The 16,753-nt window shown below is 35.8% G+C and overlaps 1 pseudogene; it reads right to left on the reverse strand.

Annotated features, from left to right (window-relative positions):
- Positions 1-5,272: 5,272 nt before the first annotated feature.
- Positions 5,273-6,822, reverse strand: LOC139881233 (epi-neemfruitin B synthase L1AT-like; annotated as a pseudogene).
- Between the last annotated feature and the right edge of the window lie 9,931 nt (positions 6,823-16,753).

A 16,753-nucleotide genomic window follows, 5' to 3' on the forward strand; every position in this document is an offset into this window, starting at 1 on the left:
ATAGCAAACTAATAGCTTAAAGCCTATTCTTCCTTTTTGAGTTTTCAATGCTATTAGTTATGTTTGGGTTGCATAACTCATCAATCTCCCCCTGCAGCCCTAAGCGAAGGACATATGTTTAAACGAAATTTTAATGAGACAGCGTCATGCCGATCCAATTGGTGTTTCTCCCGGGTCATGACTTTCATAGTCATATAAGTTGTGTTCTTATCTGTATGACTTTTTTTCAAATAGAACAACTTGTCTTCAACTGCATGTGTGATGCAATGGTATCTCACATCGATATGTTTCGTCTGCGCATGGTACATAGTGTTCCGGCTTAAATCTAGTGTACTTTGACTATTGCAATAAACTATGTATTCTGGTTGCGACATACCTAATTCTTGAAGAAATCTTTTCATCCAGAGCATCTCCTTGCCAGCTTCCGTGGCTGCTATGTATTCAGCTTCAACAGTAGATAGCGCCACACACTTCTGTAATTTAGACTGCCAAGAGATAGCTCCCCTGCAAATGTAAACACGTAGCTTGAAGTAGACTTTCTACTATCAGCATCTCATGCCATATTTACATCAATGTACCCTTCAAGAATTACTTTCGACCTTCCAAAACTCAAGCATAACTTGGAGGTCCCTCTGAGATATCTGAAGATCCATTTCACAGCTTCCTAATACACCTTTCCTAGATTTGACAAATACCTGCTCACTATGCCAACTGCAGCAATATCTGGTTTCGTGCATACCATCGCATACATCAAGTTTCTGACCGCTGAGGAGCACGGTACGTTAGCCAATTCATTCTTTTCTTCCTCCATTATTAGACAAGCTCTCTTAGTGAGCTTAAAATGAGAGGCGAAGTTGAGACTGGCTTTGAGTTCTTCATATTGAACCTCTCAAGTACACATTCAATGTAATTTTCCTGTGACAACCATAGCTTTCGAGTCTTCCGATCACGGATGATGTCCATCCCTAATATACGCCTTGCCGATCCCAAATCTTTTATCTCGAATGCTCCTGAAAGATCTAACTTTAACTTGTTGATCTCCTTGATATCTTATCCCACGATCATCATATCATCAATATATAGGAGAAGCATGATGAATTTTCCGTTGAGAAATTTGAGGATGTATATACAATGATCTGCCTCCGCCTTGTTGAAGCCATGACTCATGATGAATGAGACAAATTTCTTATACCACTTACGAGGCGCCTATTTCAATCCATATAGGTTCTTCTTCAACTTTCATACCATTTTCTCTTTCACTTTCACCATGAAGCCTTCAGGTTGCTCCATATAAATCTCCTCATCAAGATTAACATGCAAAAACATAGTCTTCACATTGAGCTGCTCTAATTCATAGTTCAGACTAGTTGCTAACCCAATTACAATTCGTATAGAGCTCATCTTCACCACGGGTGAGAATATCTCGTCAAAATCGATTCCTTGCTTCTGTCCAAAGCCCTTCACCACGAGACGGACCTTGTACTTTATCAGCTTGTCACCTTCTTTCTTCAGTTTATACTCTTGCTTATTCTTGAGTGCTTTCCTTCCCATTCGTAGCTTAACTAACTCATAAGTTTTGTTCTTCAATAGGGAATACATCTCTTCTTGCATGGCTTTCTTCCAACAATTTTTATCTCCACAAGATTGTGCTTCTTGGAAGATCTTTGGCTCCCCCTCGTCAGCAGTTAAAATATACTCAGAACTGGAATATCTTATAGATGGCACCTACTGTCTGTCAGACCTTCTCAACTGAGGTTGACCAACTTCTTTGTGCTCCATGTGCTCAACATCTGTGGACGCATCGCCATCATCTACACTCTCTTCTGATCCCCCTACGGCTGATTCTTCTATATCACCCTCTTGTTCTGATTCAGGCATCTCCACTCCATCTGTGGCACTGTGTGATAGAGCTGACTCTGGTGTTATGTCGATAACACCTTCTGCATATTCCGCATCATCGACTTCTGTGTGTAAATTTTCTATGGTCATGCTCATAGAAAATTACATCCCTGCTTTTCGCAGTCCTCTTCTTTTACCGGATCCCATAGCCTGTAGCCAAATTCCTTGTCTCCATATCCCACGAATATACAAGGGATTGGTTTATCATCAAGCTTCAATTTGTGTTCCTTCAACACGTGCATGAATGCCTTGCAACTAAACACCTTCAAATGAGGGTAAGAAACGTCTTTTCCTGTCCAAACTCTCTCGAGAATATCAAATCTCAAAGGAATCGATGGCGATTGATTTATCAGATAGACCGCAGTGTTCACAACTTCACCCCAAAATAGGTTGGGAAGTTTTGCCATTTTCAGTATAACTTCAAACTTTCTCGACAATAGTTCGATTCATTCGTTTGGCAACACCATTATGTTGTGGCGTTTCCGGAAGTGTCTTCTCATGCCGGATATCATGTTTCAAGCAATACTCCTTGAACTCTCTTAAAACATACTCTGATCCATTGTCTGAACGAAGACACTTTAATGGCTTCCCTATCTCTCTCTACCATGGCATGGTATTGTTGAAAATATTTGAATACCTGGCTTTTCGTCTGCAACAGGTATATCCATGTCTTCCGTGAAGCATCGTCAATAAAGGTGACAAAATATCTATTGCCACCCAATGAATCTACCTCCATGGGACCACAAATATAAGAATACACCAATTATAACTCGTCTTTCTTTTGATTGGAGTTCTTCTGAAACACAACTCTATGATACTTCCCGAGTAAACAATACTCACAAGGGTTCAATAACTTTCCTTTGGCTGCCGGGATGAGGGACTTCTTGGACAAAAGTTACAATCCTTTCTAGCTTATATGCACCAGCCACTTGTGCCACAAATCTTGCGAAGCATCATCTGCAACTGCATTGAGTTGCCCTCGACACACCTTCATGTGTGTTCTATACAACGTACAACAACGTTGTCCTTTCCCTACCATCAAGGCTCCCTTAGTTAGCTTCCAACTGCCATTTCTCATGAAATTATCATGTCCATCCTCGTCCAGCATTTGTACGAAAATCAAGTTCAGACACATATCGGGAATATGTCGCACATCTTTCAGAGTTAGTGTGCATCCGATATTTGTTTGTACACGGATGTCGCCAATTCCCACGATTCGAGAAACACTAGTATTTCCCATGTTCACCTCGTAAAGTCTCCTGCTTTGTAACTAGAGAAATATTCTCTCTTAGGGGTACAGTGGAATGAGGCGCCATAATCCACTATCCACTCGATATCTGAACCTACTATATGACAACATACTCATCCATTACAAAATAGAGTTACACCACCAGTATCACTAGATGATGCCGTAGCCGTTGTATTTCTGTCATCTCCCTGCTTCTGATTATTAATATTTTTTGGCTTCAAGAATTTGCAATCTCTTCGAATTTGGCCAAGTTTACCACATTAGAAACATTTCACTCTGCACTTGGACTTGGATCTCTCTCCCTTGAAATGTCTATTAGCTCCTCTGCTTTTGCTTCAACCTCTGTTCTCCGAGACAAAGGCGTGCGGTTCGTTCCTGTTTGTATCTTTTCGACGAATTTCTTCGTAGAATAGATTTGCAGTAATCATACTGAATGTTACTTTGCCTTGTGGAGTAGAATTGCTCAACGACACCACCAACGTGTCCTAGCTATTAGGTAACGATCCAAGGAGCACTCATGCTTGAGTTCCATCATCGAGAACAAGACCTATCGTATTTAATTGAACTACCAGGCCTTCAAAGACATTCAAGTGTTCGACAATCAATTGTCCCTCCTTTAGTCTCATGTTCATGAGTCTACGCATCAAGAAAATTTTGACTTGTACGTTTTTCGTCTCATACATGGACTCTAACTTGTTCCAAAAAACTCGAGGTTTAGTTTCTTTGACACATGGTTATAGATGATGATATTCACCACTGGCAGATAGCTCCCACCGTCTTCTTTTTTAGCTTGCTCCACTGACCGTCTGTCAGTTCCTTCTCGGCCTACCTTCATCTCCTTCAACTGGATCCCATAGATCCTTCGAGTTGAGGTGATCCTCCATCATTGTCTTTCATAATGAATAATTTGTTGCCGTCAATTTGACCATCGTTTCGGAATAGTTTTCTGCCATGACCTCCTCCACGATCTTCACTTCACAAGCTCGGCTCTAATACCAGTTTGTTGGGAATAAACGCCTTTCTTGAACTTAGTTACGGGTAGCAAGTTTCTGATATAAAAGATCCACCTAAGTGGCAACTATAAAGCATACACACTTAACCAACCGGTCAAGTATTGAAGCGGAATTATAGCAAAGATCGGAGTGAACCGACAATAATATGTAAGCCCGAAAAATGCAAGAAATGATAAAAATAAAGAAGACTCAATATTTAACGTGGTTCGCCCTCAAACTAGGGCTACGTCCACTGACAGGGCCAGGCCAAAAAAATCACTAATAGAAAAAGTGTACAATCTTATTTTTCTAATATCTACCCTCTCATTGGAGTATCGTAATTAGCTACCTAATTACGAAACCTATTTTATACCTCATTCACTCTCTTTTCTCTCAAGAATATTACAAAAAAACCTCTCTATCTATCTTCTTTTTCTTTATCCTCACTTGTGTTGTGTCTTTCAAAAGTAAAACTCCATACATATTTATAGACAAATTCTTTCATGTAAATACCATCTTACATGTACATGGCTAATTAATTAGCCAACTACATGTACCAAAGGATTTGAGAAAAATTACACCATGTATCTATAGTTGCCTAATTATACACAGACGTATCTACAAGTTTTTTTATTTCAACATGGTATCGAAAATCGATACAACTCGCTTTGTTCTATAGCTATTTTGGCAGGAACCAATACCATTTGTTTAACTCCCAATGATTCGGTTTATTCCACCAAACCGGGTTAATGAGGTAACAGTTACAGAGGTATAAGCTGTCTGTTTAAAGAGCGTATGAGGTACATAAGTTTTCTCAGATATTGCTGCATATAGTTTACATTTGTTTTGTGTATTTTCATTTTAACTGATTAATAATAAAAATCAAATCAAATTCCATACAAAAATAAGTACCAGAAAAAAGGGACAGAAACAGTTCTAAGAGTTTTAGATCAAAGAAGTGGCATCACCAAAAGTTATCCGCTAAATCAATGCTTTCATTGACAAGTGATACTGAGTGGTTAAAAGATCACCTCATATGTACTACATCTGTCCCTAATTAATTGTTATTTTTTTTTTTTATAATTTATTAATTGTCACTTTTTTTTATTCAGAGAGTAGTAAATTATATAAATTAAAGTTTACTCGTTATGGAGGTCAAGGCAAGAATATCAGCATCTTTCTGGAATTGAAGCATGTCATGTTCTTCCATAGTTACGTAGGCTTCAATTCCAGTCCCACATTTAGTGTCCATCACTTGAATAATGTCGTTACGCTTCTGCACAATACTTACCCAATTAGGCTTCATAGAATGGAAGTCTGCACAGACTCACGAAAAGACTAATATCCATCTTTCCTTGTCTCAATCCCTCATTGATCTCCCTTGTCGTTCTAGTTCTCGACAAGAAAATACTCCGACCATCATTCATTTTAGCGAATTCCTCCTCCACGTCCTCTTTTTCCTTCCTGATTAGCCTCAATAAGCTGTTTAACTCAAATTTTGTCTCCTCAGGCCTAAACCGAGCCAGGACTACATGTACAAGATTTCCTAAGGAATTTTTCGGTACGTTCAGAGACGTTTTCCCACGCAAGCTCATTAGAAAAACTAATAAAGACGGCCTCAGGTGACCGTGTTTAGCGAAACTTATTGAAATTCTAGCCTTACATGTTAATGCTGCCACGACCTCTACTCGGCTAGGAATTATTACTTGATGATATTGGAAGATATTTTGAAGTTGGTTATAGCATCATGATAAAATATAAACCTGTTTGTGACGAGATTTTTAGAAGGGTCATTAGGGATTGGAGTCTCGTACATGTTGAGATCTCTTACGGGGGAAAGACGGATAGCAAATCAAATAAGAGAGGCTTCTTGATCACATGGCTTATCTCATCTTTTCTGCAAAGAGCAGCCCATTGATTAATGAATGTGACGTAACTGAATCCATCAACTAACTTGTGTGACAAGCAAAATCCTAGGACTAATCCATTGCATTTGAATTTGTTAATTTGAATAGCTAGAACTATGTAGTCAAAGGGCGTTCTTTCGGATAAGGAACAAATTGATTCAATAAACCGGAATCAGGGTTCGACCGTAGGAATTGATCGAGTCTGACATTGACATTGGCCAATAAAAATTCAGCTCCTTCATCACAACAATCGATAGCGTCCAAGTCATCATCTTTGTATCTTCCTGCAAAAGGGTAATATAAGGTCAGCGTCTCCGAAAGCGATTTCGTTAATCGCGGTAGCCTATCGCTATGATTGCTTGAAGGAGAAGAAAGATAGTAAAAAATGAAAGAGGCGTAGCAGTGGTGTAGAAAATAATGTTTGTAGGGTAAAAAAAAAATTTTAAAGGACCATAAAATTCTGGAGGCCTAATAATTATGTCTATGATAAATCCACGAAAAATTATAGTATTATTTTAAAATCTGTAGGTTTATTTTAAAGGCCCATAAAATCAATTTATCAGTCGAACAAAGCAAAAATTTAGACACAAATAATATATTATTACACAATTTTTTTTTCAAAATGTTTGTGGGATCACCCTAATCTCTAAACGTTGCTCCGCCATTGGTATGCAGGAACAGCAAGTTGGTCGATGCACGAAAGTCTGTGATTTCTCAGGTGAGGAGTTTGATGTGAAGGACCAACAAATTTCCTTGAAATGATTTCGACCTTCATTTTTATTTTATTAAATATTTTCACACTAAAGTGCCTTATTTGCTTTTCTTTATATATATATTTGAACGTGTAGTACCAATAACTGTTATCTCACTCCTGTTTATAAATTATGTACACTGAAACGTTCTCTAATGTTTATTGGACAATTTTCAACGTTTCATTAATTTTATAATTATTATGGAGGTTAGTTCATTCATTTATTAATGATTTTCAGTTAAAAAAAAGAAAAGAAATTATTGGAGTTTCTGATAAAGTTAATGAATGGGTGAAATGTATTGATCAGAGGTATAAAGATGATTACCGGATGACTTCTAGCCAATAATCGGATCAAAGCTGACCCAATGAATGTCTAAAGTGAATGGGAACGGATAAAAAACAAGGTGGCCCGGTCGTTGTCATATACTACTATATATATGGGTCGGACAATATTGGAAGGTTAGAACATCTCCAGTGTTAGTCTCAGTTTTGAATGTCAAGTTCCGCCACATCATTGACAACGAAAGAGTAAGATGAAAAGTTGTGACGGTTGTTTTTTGCTCAGTAATGATCGTGAACAAAACATTATGGATGAAGGAGAGACGGGGCAATTTTATTCGAATTGCACACTGCACTCTCCAAAAGATTTTGTCCCTTCATTATCGAATTCGACTCCTTTTTTCTTGTTCAGGCTATCCATGATCTGAAGTACTGTTGTTTTACTTTTTGTGGTATTGTTGAAAACATTAAGACCACCTCCAATACAAGTTTTTTATAAGTTATTTATGTGACGCATAAGCAACAAAACACTCTTGTTGTGAGAATTTCTTATTTTTCAAATTATTACAAGTGAATTTCTTATATAAGAAACTCACCTCTTTTCTATTTGATTGATCAATTCATTATCTCTCATATTATTTATTTATTTTTAAGTAATATTGTTAACTTTAAATTTAATTATTTGTTATACTAAAAATATATAAGAAATCCTATTGAGTATTTATGCATTGAAATATATTGGTTTCTTAGTTAATGAGTTTCTTGATCCTTTCTCTCTCTGCTCAGTTGTCGTCAATGTGGCAGAGAGAGATAATTAAGAAACTTACATTGCTGGTGCTCTAAGTGTTGGAATTTATGGGTCACACGTGTATATTAATTAAACATAAGCTGTCGTCTGATTATATCGTCTACAGATTTTACGTGATCGACTATCGATTAATTATGTGACTGCGGAAATATTTATGTATTCGGGGTGTGCCTTATATGTGTAGAAGTCCAGACGAGGCCTTTTGGTTAATGGACCCATAAGAGCCCGTAAAATAATTAAATCAAGATGTGGTCTCTGAGCCAAACAGAGAATAAGAAAAATACAGACACAAAAAAAAAGAACGTATCTTTTCTTTTTCCATACAGTTTTTCCTCTCCATCAGGAAAGAATCTCTGTATTGGTTTAGAAGAACACACCCATCAATCAAGTTCCGCTTCCGCTGTTCTGATGGATCAAGATTAGTGTTTTTTATAATCCTATCGTTGTCTAATTAGTCTATATGATTTATCAGGATAGATATACATGCTGATAGGTTTCATTCTTATCGAAACTATTATATTATTATTCTAATACTAATTAAGCCATTTCTTCTCTTAAATTGTAGTTTGAAGTTTGTATATCGTTGTATAATTCACTTGCTCATTCTATTTATCATCAAAAGGCAATTGGACTGGATTATTACAAGCATATTCACTTGCTCATTCTTTTAATGAATCTTCATCTCATTCTTTAGAGAACAAAATCAAGATGAAGGAAATGTTAATGATTAATTAACAAAACCATAGCCACAATCATGATTATGTCATTACAAATTCAGTAAACAAAGAGAACAATTAAGCTCACAGCTCTAATTAGCATACACCAGATCAGGTTACAAGTAAAAAAAGAAAAATTCCAGAAAGAAATTGGAATATTTCATAGCTTACCTTAGCATACATTAATTAATTGAAAAAACAATCAATTTGACTTTATCGCCAGCTACTAAAATCCATTAGATGCACTGATGTAACACATTATTCTTTTTGTTTTGAAAGGGACATTATTCTTATACACCTCATTCAGATTTCAATAGGTTATCTTCATAGTACCGAATAGAAAGCAAAGAAAGCGATAGCCGATCAAGAATTGATACCAAGTACTAATTAACCATCCAACATAAGTACACGAATTCAAATCCAAACATAGAGAAGTACCAAATACATGAAGTAGCAATAAAAATCCAAAGATAGTACCAACTAGCAATTACATCGGGTCACTGCCCTTAAATTACCAACTTCATAGGTCACTGCCCCATACTACAAAGCATATCAATGGGTCACTGTCATCCACCAACCACCAACCATTCTCCATTAAGCATCACTGCATAAATAAATTTCCCATCAAATTTGAACTTTCAGGTAGCATAACTCACCATACAAGTAAAATATATAACCCAATGATAAGTTTTTCTTTTCTTTTTTTAATGATGAGCTGCATTATTATTAATGGAGCAAATGTATGCCCGCTATTGGATAATCTCTAGATGAAATCCTTAACCCTCCAAATTAGATAAAAATTGTAGGTATATTATCGAATAGCATCACTCTCAAGCTAGCTACCGAGGAAAATTACAACGAAAATAATGATAAGTTCTTCTGCTAACTTACTGATACATTTCCTTATATCGTGGACTATAAACTCAACCACACCTGTGATTGACGAAAGCTCCCGCCCAGAGGCTTGATGGACATAGCTCTAGAAAAGAAAAAGAAAAGTTGCTTCAAATGAAGTATGAAAAGCAAAATGACTAAACAATTAAGCAACATTATTAATGTAGTTAAATATACATGCATGGTTCACTATCACAGTAGTTAAGTTATTATATTTATAAGGAGATGGAATAAGCTACAAACTAAGAGAGCGGAATTAGTTCACATCGATAATTACCATATCATATGATCCACGTTCTCCCCCTATCCACAACTTCCATTGGATTTTCCAATCCTTCATCCGATCCGATAATGCCGATCTATAATTGACAAATCCAGAATACTGTAATATGCATTGTCCAACGTTACTAATGTATTAAAAAAAATACAAAGTTAAACCTCTGTCACTGCATCAAGAGCTGATTAATTACAATACTTCAAAATAATTTAGTTAAACTACCTCAATTATTTTTATCAAATCAGCACAATCGGTTGGAAAATGAAATGATGTGATTATTTCTGCAACTATAACTTCCTTTGGCGGCCGCTTCTGCAACGAAAGTATCATCCATGTATCAATTTCTAACTTAAATATTAAATGTCCTCCGAAACATTTAGACAACAACACCATATATAACATAATAACCTCAGCAACACATATGTATTGGCCTTGGACAGGCATTGAACGAAATGGTGGCGGTCCGGATCGAATTATTACTTCGGACTCATCGACAGTGTCCTGAAAAAAATACACGTGAATATTCTGTCATCTAATCGTAATATATGTTGGGCATACATAATTATTTTTAAATTTTATATAATTAGTGGCAGTCTTCTAGAAAATAGATAAGCATCCAATTAAAGGAAAACTGCTCAGAATGATTTAATATATAAAAAATTATATACTCCCTCCGTCCCAAAACACGGGTCACTTTTATATGCATTTTACATAAAAAAATATGATATATATTTTGATGGAGGTAGTATGAAGCAATGATCATATGTAAATCTTACATAAACAATTTGTTCAATTCGTTCGTAGAGTCGATCCCAGCTAGCCTCTATCTGACAGGATTTTGCTCCGATCTCAGTTGCGCTGTTCTCAGTCGCCATTAGGGTTTTTTTTGCTATTTTTGAAGAAGTAATTTTGTGTTGGATTTTAAGCTGGGAGAAGTTAGGGTTTCACTATATATACAAACGGAATCTTAGTTTACTGCATGATCCAATTCTATTATTTTCCCACTGCTTTTTACAAAAATTTACAATTTACTTTTTATCGAAATATCTTGTGAAAAAAATTAATATTTCTCTTAAATTCAGCGCTCTACAAAAACGGTAAATTTTTCTCTTTCGTAATGTTAAAAAATAAAGAACAATCGATCATCTCAACAACCACACTCACTGTTGAAATTATATATGTGTGTGAAGAGGTGGGTTGATTGGAGAATGGAGAAGACGAGAGGAGCGAAATCCCTAATTCGGAAGATATGTCTCTTATTTGCAGAAGTATTCGACGAGTCTTCACAGCATCCAGACTTCACCTAGCCAACAACTCACAAGATTAGAAGTAGATCAGCGTGCTCCTCCAATGTTCTTAGGTTCGTATATCCTTGGATGAAATATTTGGCTCCGACCGTAGGGAGAGTCTACAAAAATTCTTCAACTTTCTACTTCAAGTCTTCTACTCAAGAATTCTCTTTCGAGCTCTCAGAATGCGCACTCGATACATCATAGTGCCTGATGCCCCATCACATCCCGAGGTCCGATCCAACTACCCTCCTGCCAGAGGCCGGCGTCATGGAAGGCACCGTTTAACCGACCTTGACAACCTAGGAGTTGTCACCACATATGCTATACCATCAACAATCGATGAGAGCGAACCAAATATTTTTCCCCAAGATCAAAATCTGAATGCAAATGTCACGGACATTGAATTAAATTAAATTATTTTAAATGTCAAAATCGAAATTAAATTTTTTTAATGACATGAAATAGATTCGATTTCATAATTTCAAAAGTTCAAATTAGTTTGAAACTTCAACTATAGTTATAATATAACTTTTATTCTATTAAAGTAATATAACTAAAATAGATTATATTATATATAATTAATATATATTATAATTAGTTAATGTGATTAATTAGTAGTATATAATATATATTAAAGAAGGATAGAGGTGGCATAATTTTTTCTACCCAAAGCCTCAAAGTCAAAATTCAGTCTGCTTATGTATCTTTATATTGGTAGATCATTTGACCAGTTTTGTTTCTAAATATATATATATATCCATATACTGATATGTATAAAGATGAAATAGAGAGTAAGAAGAGCAGAGAGCACAATACTAAAAACTTTCAAAAGTTTTAGAAGCTTGAAGTTTATAAGAAATTTTTTTTTTAATATATCAAATTGAAAGTTTAAGTATTTTTAGTGATAAAGAGCATAAATAAAGAGGAAAGGAGATACTTAAACTTGAATTTTTTAAAGGTAATTTATGATTTTTTTTCTCTTTATTGAATTGATATGATAAGTTGTTAGCATATCATAATTGGTCAATTGTTAAAAGAAGTTTTGACGATTATATGGTGTTCTATGATTTGTTTTCTCAAAAGAATTTTTGAGATATCATATTTGTGAAAAATCTTCGATTTCAACTGCGTGTTAATTAATATGTAAGACTTACAAGATAAACTTTCGTAGAATGAAGAAAAAATTAAATTCTGCAAATTAACACACTGCCGCCTATTGGCTAAATATGATGTTCACGAGATGCGACTTTTGACAATTTCATCTTCGTCCGATCCAAGATTGGACTTCTTAATATCATAAATGTCCAGCTTAGTAAGGATGTTGAAATTATCTGTATGAAGGATCAGAGTTGATTGGAGAATGGAGATAACTAGTATTTGGATTTGGATTTGAAACTAGTCGTTACATGAGGAAATGATGTTGTTTTTTCATCTCCGTTTGTTGTAAAGCGTTATCTTCGCTTCTATTAGTTGCTTTCTTCTCAGATCGTGATGGGCTTCAATTGTTTTCAGACTAATTGGGCCTCGCTTCCTCCTCGGCCCGAAAATCGCCTAAGCTCTCCTTCTTCATAGTAATATGTGCTTTACCTTCCACGAAGACTTTCTTCTCAGCATCCCACGCCTCCGACGTGCCTTCTTCGTTTATGAATTCTCGACAACCTAGCTGACACAAGAGAGGTTCCACCTTTACCTACCATCAAACTTATCGATTTCAAACTTAGCTGCCATAGTTCTGATACCAATTGTTAGGATTCGATCGGTAGAATACGCGGAATAATATCGACAAAATAATAGGATGAATATGAAAGTAAGATCTACATCCCCAACGAGACTTAATATTTTTTATTAACAAGGAGATTTAGTCTACCAAATACTTCTCTATAAAAAGATAATTTTCTCTAAGACTAATTCATACTCAATTTAGACTCAGATGATTCTCTATACAAACTCATTTATTTTTTAATTGACATTGAAAATACATAAACAAATTATTTAATATAACCAATTTGTAACACTAGGAATCTTAATACTATATTCCTAACCGCTACAACTCACGATGTCAAAATTCAGATTAGATTTGGCATGTATTGTGTGCTTTAATTGCTTTGTCGTGTCATTTTTCTCTAAAATTAGCATTTAGATTGAATTTTGAATTCCCAACCTCTAATGTTTTTTTTGGTTAAGTATTGGAACCACGCTTTAATAGCAGCGTCGGCTAGCTACAAGCAAGTGCATGATGAGCGACTGTGCAGGGCCCATTTCTAGAGAGGGTCCATAAATTTTTTTTTATATACATTTAACACCATTGTTTGAAGAACTCGAGAAGTCAGTCTTAAAATAGATGCCATGACATATAACTATTGGAGACTATTTCTAATACATCGTATACTTTTAAAACAAAAAAAATAAAAAAAATTCAAGGATTTATTTAGTCAAATATAATATTAAAAAGGTCAATAATATGATAATGGGTCAAGTATAAAAATAAAAAATAAAATAGTGTAAAAAACATTTTTAGAGTTTGAATCGTAGAATTTTTTTAGGTGCTATTTGTATTTTTAAGTTTTAGATATATCAGGAACCAAATTCTCAGATCACAAAATTAAAAAGTAGGGAAACAAAATTAAGTTAAAAAGAAATCTAAAATCCATTGATATTCAATGAAATGACGGTTGTAAAGCAGCCGTGGCTTACGTCGGGGAAAAAAAGAGATGTGCATTAATAATTAATTACTATAATTAAACTGTAAAACAAAATAATTAGTTTCCAAGTCATTGTCACATCAATCCACGTGTTAGTGATACAGTAGAAGTCTCCACTCCAAACAATTCCACAACTTGATATCATGAGTTATGATAGAGCTTATCTGTCAAATATAATCTTATGTATAGAACTATTGCTTCGTTATTCTATAAATATTCATTGTACTTCCGTAATCCGTTTAATAGTTAAGTATTAATAATAAGCTTTAAGCTTCAGTTACTTATCAAACATCGCATCAAAGCTATAAATCACCGCAAGTTTGGCTTCCTCTTCTTCCACACTTTAACTTCCGTTCCTATCTTCTCTGTTGTAGTTTTTCCAACAATTATTGTTCCTCCTCCAAATCTTTCCCTTGGCGTAGCTTCTTCCCCTCTTCACTCCTATACCAAATTTGGTGGTTCGTCGTACAGCAACCCAATTCCACCTCTGCATCGTCCGATTGGGTAAGGAGGACAACTGAATTTTGGTGGGCAAGGAGGACAATTGAATTAAGAAGCTCACTTAGATATGGTATCTACCCAAAATTATGTGGAACCTTTGGTGCATTTCTCTCGGACTAACCATAATCAAAGTACAAACTTTGATTCAAATGCAACAGGGATTCAAGGGGGATACAATCGTGGTCGTGGCCGTGGCAAAGGAAGGAGCAATCGTGGTGGTAGAAACAACAACAATACGCCTCGAGTTATATGTCAAATCTGTAACAAACCCTACCATTCTGCTGTCCAATGCTATAATCGATTTGATCAATCTTTCGAGGCTCCAAAAGATTCTCCACCCTCTGCCTTCCATGCCTCTCCTCATAATTCAATTGACCCTAATTGGCACGTTGACTCAGGTGCTAGCCATCATATAAGACATGATATGTCTCATCTTAATCTTTCTTCTCCATATAATATATAATGGTGGTGAATATGTCCAAGTTGGTAATGGCACAAGATTGGTTATTTCGAACGCGTGCTTCAAATTAGTCCACTGATCTCTGGCATCAACGTTTCGGGCATCCATCTAGTTTCGTTGCACGTCGCATTATTTCGTCGTCTTGGTTTTCGAGTTCGGGTAGTCCATCCTTTTGTTCTGCATGTCAGTTAGGCAAGAGTCATCAGTTACCTTATTCTAGTTCTACTACAAAATTTGATTTTCCATTAGAATTAGTATTTTCGGATGTATTTTCGGAGTCTTGCCCCTGAACTTTCATTCAATGGATTTCGTTATTATGTTTCCTTTATTGATGCTTACAGTAGATACACTTGGATTTTTCCGATTGCTTGCAAGTCTGATGCTATTTTAGCTTTCAAAAAACTTAAATTGCATGTTGAAAACGTTGTTGATAGAAAAATCAAGGCTTTTCAATCTGACTGTGGCGGTGAATATCGTTCCATTTCAAAGTTTCTTCATGATAATGATATATCACATCGTATTTCTTGTCCTTATGCTCATGGTCAAAATGGAGTTGCAGAACGAAAACATCGTCACATTGTTGAATCTGGTTTAACTTTATTAGCTCATGCCTCTCTTCCATTGAAATTTTGGGACTATGCATTTCATACGGCAGTTTATTTATTAAACAGAATGCCAACACCTGTACTTGGACAACGATCATCTTGGGAAATTATTCATAACAAATCTCCTTATTGTCATCTAAGAGTTTTTGGTTGCGCTTACTTTCCGCTGCTTCGTCCTTATAACTCTCATAAATTTTCTTTTCGTTCAAAACAATGTGTCTTTGTTGGTTACAGTGACAAACACAAAGGATACTATGTCTTGAGCCTGTTAGTAATAGGATTTATATTTCTTGGGATGTCTCTTTTAATGAAGCATTCTTTCCCTTTGCCTCACAACACATTCCTACTCCTAAACCTGATATCTCCTCAGATAGTTTTTCGGTACCACTTGTTGTTTCTTCTGCAGGTTCTCCTTCTCCTTTGCTCAGTACAATCCCGCATTCGCCGATAGTTCCATTAGAATTACATGGTTTTCCAAATACAATGTCTATGTCTCAAGATTCCTTAAGCCCTATTGTAGCTTCTCTAGATGATTCTCAATCACCAGCAGCATCTTTGTCGCCTCCGATACAGTCACTATCGGAAAATTAATCCCCCATTGCTGCCCCTTTACATCATCCTATACAGACTCGAGCAAAATCTGATATTTTCAAACCAAAAATTATTGTTGATATGGCTGTTAGTACTACTGAACCTACTTGTTACTCTCAGGCTGTAAAAATTACAAAATGGCATAAAGCTATGACTGATGCATGCAACGCTCTTATTCAGAATGGTACATGGACATTGGCACCTCCTCCTGCAAGTGGTACTATAGTAGGCTGCAAATGGATCTTTAAATTGAAGTGTCATGTCGATGGTATTATTGAACACTATAAAGCGCGATTGGTCGCAAAAGGTTTTCATCAAACAGTGGGCATTGATTTAACTAAAACTTTCAGTCCAATGGTCAAGAGCACTACGATCCGTGTCGTTCTTTCTATCGCTGTTTCTTATGGTTGGACAATTCATCCATTAGATGTGAAGAATTCATTTCTTAACGGCCTTCTTGACGAACAGGTATTCATGCAGCAACCTCCAAGTTTTGTTGACCCTAACTTTCCTCACTACGAAAAGAACTTTGGGTGTTAGTGTATTAAAACGGCGGTTCGCGACCGCCTTTATTTGTATAACGGCAGTTTGGCAAACCGCCTTATTTGTCACCATAATTTTGATAAAACGGCGGTTTCTTCAAAACCGCCTGACACTACAAAAAGGCGGTTTGCGTCCGCCATAAATAAACCGCCTTTATTAAACAAAATATAATAAAAAAAATAAAATCCAAATTTTAAGCTGTAATTGTATAAAAAACCAAATAACCTCAATACATATATATTTACAAGATCCTCTTCATGGACTACTAGTCTACTACAATACAATTA

Source organism: Rutidosis leptorrhynchoides, unplaced genomic scaffold (genome assembly GCF_046630445.1).
Source record: "Rutidosis leptorrhynchoides isolate AG116_Rl617_1_P2 unplaced genomic scaffold, CSIRO_AGI_Rlap_v1 contig133, whole genome shotgun sequence".
Lineage (NCBI taxonomy): Eukaryota > Viridiplantae > Streptophyta > Magnoliopsida > Asterales > Asteraceae > Rutidosis > Rutidosis leptorrhynchoides.